Source organism: Scylla paramamosain, chromosome 11 (assembly GCF_035594125.1).
Source record: "Scylla paramamosain isolate STU-SP2022 chromosome 11, ASM3559412v1, whole genome shotgun sequence".
Classification (NCBI taxonomy): domain Eukaryota; kingdom Metazoa; phylum Arthropoda; class Malacostraca; order Decapoda; family Portunidae; genus Scylla; species Scylla paramamosain.
In genome coordinates this window covers 3,935,001-3,949,371 of record NC_087161.1, presented here as the reverse complement: position 1 = coordinate 3,949,371, position 14,371 = coordinate 3,935,001, and the positions used below count along the sequence as shown (strand labels likewise).

General features: G+C 39.8%; 1 long non-coding RNA gene across 2 annotated transcripts in view; it reads left to right on the top strand.

Moving 5' to 3' along the window:
- Positions 1 to 10,224: 10,224 nt before the first annotated feature.
- LOC135104653 (uncharacterized) overlaps positions 10,225 to 14,371 on the top strand; it is an 86,773-nt gene continuing 82,626 nt past the window's right edge. For both annotated transcript variants that reach the window (XR_010270474.1, XR_010270473.1), the window contains exon 1: positions 10,225 to 10,364. This is a non-coding gene — a long non-coding RNA (uncharacterized LOC135104653). The remainder of the gene's footprint in view (positions 10,365 to 14,371) is intronic.

Here is a 14,371-nt window from a genome sequence, read left to right as displayed (position 1 = left end):
TTAAGTGTTTAAGAATTAAGAAGATAAGTGCTAGAGTCCAATTAATAGTTACTGAAGCGTTTATGTGTCAGTTAAGATTTAGGAGAGAAAGTAAGAATTCAGAGTTAAAAGTTGAGTGTTAAGAATTAGAATCAAGAGTTCAGTGTTAAGAATTATTCATTAGTTAAGAATTAAGAGTCAGATGTTAGCTCATATTAAGCTCAGAATCTCCTCGGTTGCCACGCGTCGGTGAGAAAGAGGGAACAGAAGGGAGGGCAGGAGAAAGAATTTAGTGGCAATGTAATGGAAGGAACATCAAAGTGGGTGGAGGCGTGTGTGTGTGTGTGTGTGTGTGTGTGTGTGTGTGTGTGTGTGTGTGTGTGTGTGTGTGTGTATGGCCAGGGGTGGGCTGTGGGTGGAGAAGGTGAACAAGGTGGAGAATTTAACAGACTCCCCTCTTTGCGCACTTGTGTTTACCTGTCCACCTGTTGTTGCGTTGGACAGGTGAGGGACAGGTAAGAACATAAATAAATAAGTAGATGAATAAGGAAAGCTAGAAGTCATAAGGCGTACACGTGGCAGTCCTTTTATAAAACATACCTACCTTTATCCACCTATCATCCTCATCCACTTTTCTTGTCCTCTTTTAAAGCTTCCTATTGACCCGGCACTAACAAGCTGATTATTGTGTCTGTTCAGTCCATCTCTCTACCTGGAAACCAAATTCTTCTTATTTCTTTTTTTATCTAAGTTTATGAAGCTTGAATCCAATATTTCTCATCCTGTCATGATTACTGACCCTGAGGATTTTGTTTGTCATCCTTATAAGAGAGAGAGAGAGAGAGAGAGAGAGAGAGAGAGAGAGAGAGAGAGAGAGAGAGAGAGAGAGAGGGGGGGAGAGAGAGGTACTTCACAACTTCGTACTTGTAAACACTAATCATCGATCTTACAAATTCTGGGAAGAGTTTAGGAGTGAGGGAAGGGCAGCAGTAAAGGGAAGCACACTGGCAGGAAGCAAGTCAAGCAAATCGTGCTGCGCGTGGCCAGGGTTCGACTCCCATCCAGGTGAGCTTCTCCCGCCACCTGCATTTTGACTTACCTGAGAGAGAGATCGGCGCAAGTGAAGCGAAATTGAGGTGTCTAGGAAATTGCAGGTAGAAGATGAAGGTAGGATGTTTTGTTAAAGTAGATGTATAATGGTAACTCTCTCTCTCTCTCTCTCTCTCTCTCTCTCTCTCTCTCTCTCTCTCTCTCTCTCTCTCTCTCTCTCTCTCTCTCTCTCTCTCTCTCTCGTGTAGCATCAATTGAATATTGTTATTTTGTTTTCTTTTTCTTTTTTCTTTTTTCTTCTTATCCTGTCTTTCGTTGTTTTATATTTATTTTTTTCATCTATTTTTTAGTCGTGTGTTTTAATGTCATTTTCTGATCTTTGTTATCTGATTTAACTTTTATTATTATTACTATTATTATTATTATTATTATTATTATTATTATTATTATTATTATTATTATTATTATTAGCGCCGTGTTATCCATTATTCCGGCGTCTCAAATCAGTCAGTCAGTCAGTCAGTCAGCTATTCAGTTAATCAGTCAATTAGTTAATCAGTCAGTCAGTCAGTTAATCAGTCAGTCAGTCAATCAGTTAATCAATCAGTTAGTCAGTCAGTCAGTCAGTCAGTCAGTCAACCAGTCACTCACTCACTCACTCACTCACTCACTCACTCACTCAGCCAATCATTCATTCAGTCAGTCAGTCAGTCAGTCAGTCAGTCAGTCAGCCACGTGTGTTCCTGGCGTGAGGCTTTGAGAATGGGACACGGAGATGAGCAGCGCGGCAAAGCGACACAACTTTACCTAAATTGACGAGCAGGAAAAGTAGACATTAACTTGAGAGAGAGAGAAAAAAAAGTAAAAGGGAGGAACAGGAAGGAAGAGATCGATGTCGAGAGAGAGAGAGAGAGAGAGAGAGAGAGAGAGAGAGAGAGAGAGAGAGAGAGAGAGAGAGAGAGAGAGAGAGAGAGAGAGAGAGAGAGAGAGAGAGAGAGAGAGAGAGAGAGAACAGCAAGGGAAATAAATACAACGAAATGAAAACTCAAACAGGTAGAAAGCAAGGAAGATGTGAAGGAGAAGGAGGAAGAAAACAAGAAAGAGGAGGAAGAGAAAGAGGAGGAGGAGGAGGAGCAAAGTTGAGGTGGCAGCGAAGGGCAGCGGCGGTCCATCTCATACTTAATTAACAGGTGAAAGAAAGGTCAGCAGTGGCGCCGCGCTGCTTACCTGGCGTTGAGTGGAAGCAGGAGGAGCAGGAGGAGGAGGAGGAGGAGGAAGGGTGAGAGGATGAGAGGAAGTATGGAAGAGTAGAAGGAGGATTAAGTTAAGAGATGTGGACTGTAATACGATTAGGATTGTGAAGTGAAAAAAAAAGAAAAAAAAAGAATGTGGAGCCAAAAAAAGGAAGAGTGGAAAAGTGGAAGAAAGATTGGGTTAAATATGGAACTGATTAGTATTAGAAGGATTGTGAGGTGGGAAATTAGAAGTTAAAAGTAAAAAAATGACTTCATATTGTGCAAATGAATGAAGGAAGGAGGATTAGACGAGTATCGGATGGAGGACTGGAAAAAAAGGGGATTGGTTTATGATTAGGGTTGTGAAATGGAAGGTGAAGATTAAAAGAAAAGGGTGATTTATTAGTGTGCAGATAGAGGGTGAAGAAGGATGAGAGGGAGAGAACGAGGAGACGGATTGGGTTGAAATAACGTGGGAATTTCATTAAGATTAGAAGTGTGTTGTGGTGGAAGAGAAGGACGAGTTGCCAGTTTGCAGGATTAGGAAGAAGGATTAGAGGAAGAGTAGAATCGGGATTGGGTTAAAGTTTGGGACTGGATAAGAATTAGGATCTCGAAGGATTGGAAGATAGAGGTTGGAAGGAAAGTGTGAATTGTCAGTGTAAACTAAGAAGAATTATGACAAGTAACGAAAGAAAACAAGTAAAAAGGGGGAAAAAAATAAAGGTCAAAGATGCTTCAAGATCAGAGGCGAGGTGGAGGAAAAAATAGAAAGATTATTGAGTGTGTGAACGATTTGCACTTTTCTACTACTACTACTACTACTACTACTACTACTACTACTACTACTATATTCACTACCACACTCATTTACTTAACACACACACACACACACACACACACACACACACACACACACACACACACACACACACACACACACACACACACACACACACACATACACGTGTCTGGAAGAGCAGAGAAGAGGAGAGAGAGAGAAAGAGAGGGAGAGGGAGAGGAGAGAAGAAGAAAGGTGTCCAGTGTCGTATTGTTATTGTACACTCTTGTATTGCAGGCAACTCAAACACACACACACACACACACACACACACACACACACACACACACACACACACACACACACACACACACACACACACACACACACACACACACACTCTAACACGATTATTTCCATACAAAAAAATGATGACATGAAACAATCTGGTATTTTTGTCCTCTCTCTCTCTCTCTCTCTCTCTCTCTCTCTCTCTCTCTCTCTCTCTCTCTCTCTCTCTCTCTCTCTCTCTCTCTCTCTCTCTCTCTCTCTCTCTCTCTCTTGTGATATTTCTTTGTCTGGTTCAGAGAGAGAGAGAGAGAGAGAGAGAGAGAGAGAGAGAGAGAGAGAGAGAGAGAGAGAGAGAGAGAGAGAGAGAGAGAGAGAGAGAGAGAGAGAGAGAGAGAGAGAGAGAGAGAGAGAGAGAGAGAGAGAGAGAGAGAGAGAGAGAGAGAGAGAGAGAGAGAGAGAGAGATCCATTCTCATTCCCTGTGTAGGATATTTCCTTTCTCCATCATTCACTTTCCCCACTCTCTCTCTCTCTCTCTCTCTCTCTCTCTCTCTCTCTCTCTCTCTCTCTCTCTCTCTCTCTCTCTCTCTCTCTCTGCACACGTCTCCCCCTCTCTCTTTCCATATGTAATCATAGACGAAATAACCGTATACACAATTTCATCTCCCTTCCCCTTATAGAGGATCGGATCGCCTCGCAAAGACTATTGGATACCTTATAGACGAGATCCAATCCCATATACTCCGTCAGTACTACATTCCATTGTTTATTAAGGAGCATCCGAGGAGCACCCCCTCCCCTTCTATTGGCTACTGAGGAGGAAGGAAGAAAGAGGAGGTGAGAGAGACAGAGAGTAGGATGGTGGGAAGGGTAGGGATGGAAGGAGGAGGGAGAGAAAGAGAGAGAAAGAGAGAGAAAGAGAGAGAAAGAGAGAGAAAGAGAGAGGTGAGGGAAAGAAAGGAAGAAAGGAAGAAAATGTTGGAAGGCTTATGTGGTTGAAATATATTGTTTGTTTGTTTTGTTTGTTTATGTGTAGGAGGGAAGGAAGAAGGAAGAGAGAGAGAGAGAGAGAGAGAGAGAGAGAGAGAGAGAGAGAGAGAGAGAGAGAGAGAGAGAGAGAGAGAGAGAGAGAGAGAGTGTGACAAGGGTAGTGAATAATTAAGAAGGAAGAAAAGGAAGGAAGGGAGGAAGAAAGGAATGAAAATGATAGTGAATAAGAGGAACAAGGAAGAGAAGAAATGGATAAGTAAAACAATAATAATAAAGAAGGAAGATGAAGGAGAAGGAGGAAGAAGAAGTAGGATGATAAAAGAGAGGAAGATAAAGTGGAGGAACAAAGGAAGAAATATTGATAGAGGAAATAGAAGGAAGGAAGGAAAAAAAGGAATAGACGATAATGGAGAGGAGAGAAGGGTAAGGGGAGTGAAAGGAAGAGGAAAAAGAGAAGAAGAGAAAGGTAGAAGAGAAGAAAAATAAGAGTGATAAAGGAGAGTGAAATTACGGAAGAGAATCGAAGAGAAAAAAAAAAAGAACAGCGAAGAGGAGGGAAATGAATAGGAAAAAAGGGGGAAACAGAAAGGAAGGATTGAGAAAGAGAGAATAGGAGAAAAAGAAGGAAACTCGACTGAAGTTAGAGAGAGAGAGAGAGAGAGAGAGAGAGAGAGAGAGAGAGAGAGAGAGAGAGAGAGAGAGAATAGAAGATGTAGATGAAAAAGAAAAAAAAAAAAAAAAGAGAGGAGGAATTGAGAGAGAAAATAAAAAAAAATGACATAGAAAGCAAGAAGAATAGAAAAGATGAAAGAAAAATGGAATAAACTAAACGTATAGAAGATGTCGAACAAGGGAAAGAAGAGGGGAAGGAAAGGGCGGGGGGAGGGGGGAGAAGAGGGGAAGGGGAGGTGAGGGGATGTGTCCCGAGAGACGGAAACAAGAAAGAATTTGGGCACAGTTGACACCTAGTATTTTTTTGTTTTGTTTTTGTTTATTCGTTTGTTTGTTTTGTTTGTTTTGTTTCATTGTATTGTCTTGTTTGTTTGTTGATGAAAATGTCACGGTTTGGAAAATAAATGAAGAGCGAGCGGGTGACGAGAAAGACAGTTATTCTCTCTCTCTCTCTCTCTCTCTCTCTCTCTCTCTCTCTCTCTCTCTCTCTCTCTCTCTCTCTCTCTCACGGTGTATCATAGAAACACCAGAGAGGAAGTGAAGGAATTACAAGAAAGAAAGAAAAGAAAAGAAGGAAAGAAGGTAAGGAAAAAAGTAAGAAGTAGGAAAGAAAAGCTATCACAAGTTTTCTTTATCATGTTCGGTAAAAAGATAGATAAAAATAAGGAGGAGGAGAAGGAAAATGTGAGAAGAAGAAGGAGGAGAAGGAGAAGGAGAGCAGGAGGAAGAAATAGAAGAGGAAGATGAGGACGACAAGAAGAATGAAGAAGAAGAAGAATATTTCCAGCCCTTAGTTCCCTTTCAATCGTGACATAATAATAATAATAATAATAATAATAATAATAATAATAATAATAATAATAATAATAGATAAATAGATAGATAGATATATGAAAGTGAAGAAACACAGATTGAAATATTAGCTCACCTCTTCTGTTGGTGAGAGAGAGAGAGAGAGAGAGAGAGAGAGAGAGAGAGAGAGAGAGAGAGAGAGAGAGAGAGAGAGAGAGAGAGAGTCGGTGTATTTGAATGAACAATTGAAGGGAAATAATAAAATAAAGAATAAAAAAAATTGTGAAGGAAAACAAAAGTGGACAGCAGACGTGAACTGACTAACGAGAGAGAGAGAGAGAGAGAGAGAGAGAGAGAGAGAGAGAGAGAGAGAGAGAGAGAGAGAGAGAGAGAGAGAGAGAGAGGTTCCCCAGAGCTCTTACTGTAAAAGAGAACAAGTCTCACACCTCCCAAAGGCTTCTCTCTCTCTCTCTCTCTCTCTCTCTCTCTCTCTCTCTCTCTCTCTCTCTCTCTCTCTCTCTCTCTCTCTCTCTCTCTCTCTCTCTCTCTCTCTCTCTCTCTCTCTCTCTCTCTCTCTCTCTCTCTCTCTCTCTCTTTCTCTGTGTAACATGTATGAGTCTCTTCGTGTGTGTGTGTGTGTGTGTGTGTGTGTGTGTGTGTGTGTGTGTGTGTGTGTGTGTTTGTTGGTAAAAATGATAATGCAACATGTCCGATTATTTATCCTTTAGGGAATGACGTTGAAATTAATATATCTGCTACACCACTGCCTCTCTCTCTCTCTCTCTCTCTCTCTCTCTCTCTCTCTCTCTCTCTCTCTCTCTCTCTCTCTCTCTCTCTCTCTCTCTCTCTCTCTCTCTCTCTCTCTCTGGTATTATGTTTCTAATCTGCTTGATGTTTATTTGTCTGTTATCTGTCACTGTGTCTGTCTGTCTGTCTGTCTGTCTGTCTGTCTGTCTGTCTGTGTTCCGCGTGTTTATTTTTCTATCTGTCCTTCTGTTTGTCTCTACTTGTCTATCTTTCTGTCTACCCGTCTGTTTGTATGTTTGCCTGCTGGTCTGTATATGTGTCTCTCTCTATATATCTGTCTGCTTGTCTGTTCGTCTGTTTGTCTGTCTGTCTGTCTGTATATGTGTGTGTGTGTGTGTGTGTGTGTGTGTGTGTGTGTGTGTGTGTGTGTGTTATTTTAATTTACTTCTTTTTTTATTTTGTTGTTTTCAAGTTCTGAATACAAACAACTCTTACTTTATTTACTTGTGTAACTGTCAATGCTGTAGTGTTTACCTTTACCGGCAAACACTTCCTTATTATCTATGTTTTCCTTGTGTGTTCGATGCACGCCAGCCAAGCACAATGAATGTCATTATAAGGGTACACCACAGCACATCTCACCTGAAGCTATTTTTTTTAGTTGTATGTCTGTCTGTCTGTCTGTCTGTCTATCTGTCTGTCTATCTTTCCATCTGTTTATTAGTCTGTATCTGTTTTTGTTTATCTATGTGTCTCTCTCTGTTTATCTGCCTTTTGTTTGCGTATCTCTCTGGGTAAATGTGTTTCTGTCTGTCTCTCTGCCTGCCTGCTTGCTGCCTATGCGTCCGTCCGTGCGTCTGTCCTTGTGGCCAAAAAACTTCTATATTATGTCTTTTCACCTTCGAGTTCCAGATTCCAGGCTTTTCCATTTAATATTGTGTTTTTTTTTTTCCCAGTCCGTTAATGCAGGAAACATTATTATTATTACTAACACACACACACACACACACACACACACACACACACACACACACACACACACACACACACACACACACACACACACACACACACACACACACACACACGTACATAAGATAAAGAAATAAGAATTATAATTAATACACTGACATGGAAAATAAGCATAGAACGGTAAAGAAAGAAAATAGTAGTAGTAGTAGTAGTAGTAGTAGTGGTAGTAGTAGTAGTAGTAGTAGTAGTAGTAATAGTAGTAGTAGTAGTAGTAGTAGTAATAATAATAATAATAATAATAATAGTAATAGTAATATAATTACGTTGGCAACATCTCAGTCTGCCTTCCATTGTTATTATTATTATTATTATTATTATTATTATTATTATTATTATTATTATTATTATTATTATTATTATTACTTATTTATTTATTTATTTATTTATACATTTATTTGCTTGTTTTATTTTTTTTTATTATTTTTCGTGTTGGTCAGTCATGGAAATCCAGCTCATTTATTTTTTTTTACATATGACGGCTTCGTAATGCTGAGAGAGAGAGAGAGAGAGAGAGAGAGAGAGAGAGAGAGAGAGAGAGAGAGAGAGAGAGAGAGAGAGAGAGAGAGAGAGAGAGAGAGAGAGAGAGAGAATATTTTTGAAGAAGGTAAAAGAGATCAGTTGTATTTCTTTTCCTAATCTCTTTTGGTGTAGTAGTAGTAGTAGTAGTAGTAGTAGTAGTAGTAGTAGTAGTAGTAGTAGTAGTAGTAGTTGTTGTTGTTGTTGTTGTTGTTGTTGCAGCAGTAGGAGTAGCAGTAGAAGTAGTAGTAGTAGTAGTAATAGTAGTAATAATAGTAGTAGTAGTAGTAATAGCAGCATCAGCAGCAGCAGCAGCAGTAGTAGTAGTAGTAGTAGTAGTAGTAGTAGTAGTAGTAGTAGTGGTAGTACTAGTAGTAGTAATAGCAGCATCAGCAGCAGCAGCAGTAGTAGTAGTAGTAGTAGTAGTAGTGGTAGTAGTAGTAGTAGTAGTAGTAGTAGTAGTAGTAGTAGTAGTGGTAGTAGTAGTAGTAATAGTAGTCATAATGGTACAAGTAGTAGCAACAGCAGCAATATCAGCAGTAGCAGCAGCGTCAGCAACAACAACATGGCAGCAAAAGAACACGGAGCGAAAATAAAATAAAAAGTAACAGTTCAAAAAAGTGGCGCTACGTACGACAATTTTCAATTCGGCACGATAACTATTACTTTATTAATGCCATACAGACGATGAACACTGGTCGGAAAGAGAAAATAAAAATGAAATAACGAAATAATACGAAGCGTTTAGCCTGATTAAGCGTCCGGAGCAGCGGCGCCAGTAATAGTAGCAGCAGCAGCAGCAGCACTAGCATAATTTACTTGATGTGAATGAGTACGAGAATCACTCAGTTTTTATCAGCAGCCATTTTAGCGACACAACCAATATGCCATCAATTTATGTATATGCTACACACTGCACATTTTTTATCACTTTTTTTTATATATATAACTGAAATGTGTTTGTATTTATTTCCATTTATTACTATCACTTCTCAGTACTATCCGGTTTCATTGCTATTTTTGTTAATGTGTGTGTGTGTTTTTTTTTTTTTTAATAACTATATAGTTTGGTTTTGTTTTAGTATATTTCGCTCTCTTCACATTTTCCTCTTTGTTTTTATATACCAACATTACCTCAGCAGACTTATTAATTACTATTTTTTAAGGCGGTCTAATTACTAATATTTTAATAGACAATGTTTCTTTTTTTCTTGTTTTTCTTTTTTTTAGACGCAATCACTTTTTTGTCATCATCATCATCATCATCATCATCATCAGTTTTCTAGTTTTCTATATGACCAAACTAAACTGTCTTGTTTTATATTAATTTTAGTTTCCCTCTTTTTTTTTTTTTTTTTTTTCTTTCCTCTGTTCCTGACTCATTACTCTCATTCCAGCCGCCACTGCCGTCACCACCTCGTCGCGTTCCTCTCCCTTGCTCATAACAGATTGCCCAGAGAAAAAATATATATAAGCACTCATATAATTAAACTGTATCTCCCACGTTAATATATTTTCATGTCTTTTGTCTTTATTTTCGTTTTACTTAAATTTTTTCATGAGTTTTATATTCTCTTAATTATTTTCCAGCCATCCACTACTGCCAACAATATTTAACACTCATATACTAGCCACGTAAACTGTAATTTCCGTGTTATTTTATTTACGTCTCTCTTGTCTTTATTTTCTTTTATTACTCATGTATGTTGTTTTTATTTATTTATTTATTTATTTATTTATTCATTTTAGTTTCTTGATCCGGTACATATTTTCCATCCGCCATCCACCACTACTACTGTATATATATGTAAATAATTACCTAACTAAACTATTTTTCGTTTTTTTTTTCTATTTACCTATCTCTCATCTTTATTTTCTTTTATTTTATTTTTTCTCGTGCATGTTTTTATCACTAGTTTAATTCGTCCGTTACATATTTTCCATCCACCGCCACCACCACCACCTCCACTACCACCACCACCACATCATATATAAATAATAATCTAACTAAACCGTCTTTCCTATGTTATTTTACTATTTACCTGTCTTTAATCTTTATCTTCCTTTCCTTTTTTTCTCCATTTGTGTTTGTATTTTTTCAGTGTATTCATCCGTTACATATTTTCCAGACTGCCACCACCACCACCACCACCACCACCAGCAGCACCACCTTCTCAGCTCCGCCATTATCAGTCATCAACGCGGCACCACTAGTGAACAAAACACTCCCTTTGCACCTTTTCACGGGGTCTTGCGGTGACTCCTCTCGCTCTGCAGGAAGGTAAGACATCCCTGCTGCCGCCCCTGTAGAGATAACACCCTGGGGAAGGGAGTTAAGAGTGCTAGGAGGTGATGAAATAAGGCGTGTCTATGTCTGTCTGTGTGTGTGTGTGTGTGTGTTTGTGTGGAGAGAAACCTTACGATTCTTTTCGGTAAATAACTTTTTTTTTTTTTCGATGTTTAAATGTGTAATGATTTTTTTTCTTTCTTTTGTATTTATTTATTTTGCGTCTGTTTAGTTGTTTTGTTTATCTTTAATAGTTTGTAAGGGAAGGAGAGAATGGCTGGGTACTGGAGATTGGAGGAGGCAGGGAAGAGGATGATGGGTGTGTGGGGGGATGGGGGAGGGAGAGAGGGAGTGGGGTGGTGATGGTAGTTCAAGGTAGTTAAGTGGTTGTATCAGTGTTTAGTCTCTCTCTCTCTTTCTCTCTCTCTCTCTGATTTATTAGGTCTTGTTGTTGTTGTTGTTGTTGTTGCTGTTGTTGTTGTTGTTGTTGTTCTCCTCCTCCTCCTCCTCCTCCTCCTTCTCCTCCTCCTCCTCTCCCACCCACCCTCCCCTTTTTCCTCCTCCACCACCACCACTGCCGTCTTTTCTATCTCTTTTTTTTTTATCTTTTTTTCATCTTTTTTGTTGTCTTCCCTTCTTTTACGTTTGCATTTTTCTTTGTTTCCTTGTTCTTATTTTTTTTCTATTTGTCTTCTTTCTTATTCTGTCTTGTTGCTTCCGTCTCTATCTGCTTTTTCCTTCCTTTTCATTTTTTTCCCTATTTTTCCCTTTTTTTGTTTAATCCCTTTTCATATTTTTCCCTCGTCCTCTACTTTTCTTTTTTTCTTTCTTTCGTCTTTTCCCCTCTCTGCCTTCTTTTCTCTTCTTATTTCCTCGTCTTCCTTCTTTGTCTTCTACACTTTTCTCTATTTCCTTTTTCATCTTATCCCCTTTGCCTTCTTTTTCCTTCTTTTTCTTTTCTCTTCCGTCTTTGTCTTCTACTCTCCTCTGTTTCCTCTTTTCTGCTTTCCATCTGTCTTATTTTTCTTTCTTTTTTTTTCCCCCTCCAAGTCTTCGTTTCTCTGTCCTTTATAGCCATCACTGTCCACCTGTCTCACACACACACACACACACACACACACACACACACACACGTACAGGGCACATTGTTAACATTCGTGTGTTATTTCATCCATTATTAATCTTGCAATAATTTTGAAGTGTTGAAGCACAAAATCACTATTATTTGATGTGCGATGATGCGCGCGTGTGTTTGTGTGTGTGTGTGTGTGTGTGTGTGTGAATTAATACGTTCACGTTCTTTTAATCTATCGTTCATTTCACATCTAAAGCAAAAAAAATATAAACTTTGATTACCTTTGATTCCATTATTTTGTGATTTGACATATTTGTTTATACATACATGCATACATACATACATACAGGCTGACAGACATATGTACGTACATACATTCATGCAAATATACATACGTACATACATACATAACTGTGCACTAGTCTTCTTTATGGGCGGAATCACGTGTGTGTGCGTGTGTGTGTGTGTGTGTTTTAGGATTTTAGCTTTTTATATTTAGTGATTCTCTCTCTCTCTCTCTCTCTCTCTCTCTCTCTCTCTCTCTCTCTCTCTCTCTCTCTCTCTCTCTCTCTCTCTCTCTCTCTCTCTCTCTCTCTCTCTCTCTCTCTCCTCTTAGTTTCCCTGGCAATATGCATGGTAAGCTCTCCCCTCTTTCCCCTCAATACCTGCCTCTCCCCTCTCCCCCATCCTCTTCCCCCCTCCCCCTCATTCCCCTCCTCACCTGTACCTGACACGTAATTGATTTGATGATAATTTTGCGCCGTGTAGCAACTTCCCACACTTGGCTTAGATTTGGCAACATTGCAGTGTGTGTGTGTGTGTGTGTGTGTGTGTGTGTGTGTGTGTGTGTGTGTGTGTGTGTGATCGTTTCTCTCGTGTCTCTGTGCATGTGTACTCTCTCTCTCTCTCTCTCTCTCTCTCTCTCTCTCTCTCTCTCTCTCTCTCTCTCTCTCTCTCTCTCTCTCTCTCTCTCTCTCTCTCTCTCTCTCTCTCTCTCTCTCTCACGCAGTCATGTGTACCTCACTATTGCAACTAACATCATAGGAGCGACAGGTGGGCTTTCTACCTGCGTGATTCTCTCTCTCTCTCTCTCTCTCTCTCTCTCTCTCTCTCTCTCTCTCTCTCTCTCTCTCTCTCTCTCTCTCTCTCTCTCTCTCTCTCTCTCTCTCTCTCTCTCTCTCTCTCTCTCTCTCTCTCCAGTCAGCCCCTCTCTCCCCCTTAGTCAAGCTCCACCATCCGCTTCCTCCCCCTTCTCGTCCCATCCCTTCCAATCTCTCTCTCTCTCTCTCTCTCTCTCTCTCTCTCTCTCTCTCTCTCTCTCTCTCTCTCTCTCTCTCTCTCTCTCTCTCTGATTTTCCATTTAATTTTATTGTTTTTTCTCCCTTCTCCTTTTCTTCCTTCCTCTTCTGTTCCTTCTTTTATCGCTTATCCCTTCATCTTTCTTACTCTTCCTTTGTCCAACTCTCCTTATCCTTTCTCTCTCTCTCTCTCTCTCTCTCTCTCTCTCTCTCTCTCTCTCTCTCTCCAGTCAGCCCCTCTCTCCCCCTTAGTCAAGCTCCACCATCCGCTTCCTCCCCCTTCTCGTCCCATCCCTTCCAATCTCTCTCTCTCTCTCTCTCTCTCTCTCTCTCTCTCTCTCTCTCTCTCTCTCTCTCTCTCTCTCTCTCTCTCTCTCTCTCTCTCTGATTTTCCATTTAATTTTATTGTTTTTTCTCCCTTCTCCTTTTCTTCCTTCCTCTTCTGTTCCTTCTTTTATCGCTTATCCCTTCATCTTTCTTACTCTTCCTTTGTCCAACTCTCCTTATCCTCTCTCTCTCTCTCTCTCTCTCTCTCTCTCTCTCTCTCTCTCTCTCTCTCTCTCTCTCTCTCTCTCTCTCTCTCTCTCTCTCTCTCTCTCTCTCTCTCTCCACGGAATGCTTACCTTTTTGTCAGAATATCAGCTAAATTTGTACACATAGTCTTGGGCTCGAGAGAGAGAGAGAGAGAGAGAGAGAGAGAGAGAGAGAGAGAGAGAGAGAGAGAGAGAGTCCACACACCTTGATTAATTGTATGTAAACACTACCATGATTTATTTCACATTGGATATCTCTCTCTCTCTCTCTCTCTCTCTCTCTCTCTCTCTCTCTCTCTCTCTCTCTCTCTCTCTCTCTCTCTCTCTCTCTCTCTCTCTCTCTCTCTCTCTCTCTCTCTCTCTCTCTCTCTCTCAAATTTCTCATCATCGTTTTTTTTTCGTTTTTTTTTATCACTGTGTGTGTGTGTGTGTGTGTGTGTGTGTGTGTGTGTGTGTGTGTGTGTGTGTGTGTGTGTGTGTTAATGAAATACAGAAGCGAAGAGAAAGGAGAAAACAAAGACTAGGAAGAGGTGGAGGAGGAGGAGAAGGAGATAAAGAAGGGAGAAGATAAGAATTAGTAAAAAAAAATACATGGAAGGGAAGGAGGAGGAGGAGGAGGAGGAGGAGGAGGAGGAGGAGGAGGAGGAGGAAATGAAGAGATTAATTTGGAAAGGAATAGGAAGCATAAATTTGATGATGGAAAGAAAATCAGTACAATAATAATAATGATAATAATAATAATTATAATGATAATAATAATAATAATAATAATAACAACAACAATTTTCCGAAAAGTGATCAGGAAATAAGGAAAAAAACTTAATACTCTCATGTGTTTTTTTTTTTTATTACTATTATTTTCCCTAGTGACGTTTGACGTGTTTTAATCTCACTTGTAACAGGAAATGAGAGGGAAAAACATGACACGAGAAGAAGAGGAGAGGAGGGAAGGAGATGAGGAAAGAGGGAAGAAGAGAGAGAAGAGGGAAGAAAGGTGTCTTTTTCTCCGTTATCTTATTAAGGTGAAGGAGGAAAGAAGGGGAAAGCGGAGGAGTGAAGTGGAGGAGGAAAGAATGGGAGAGGAAAAAATGACAG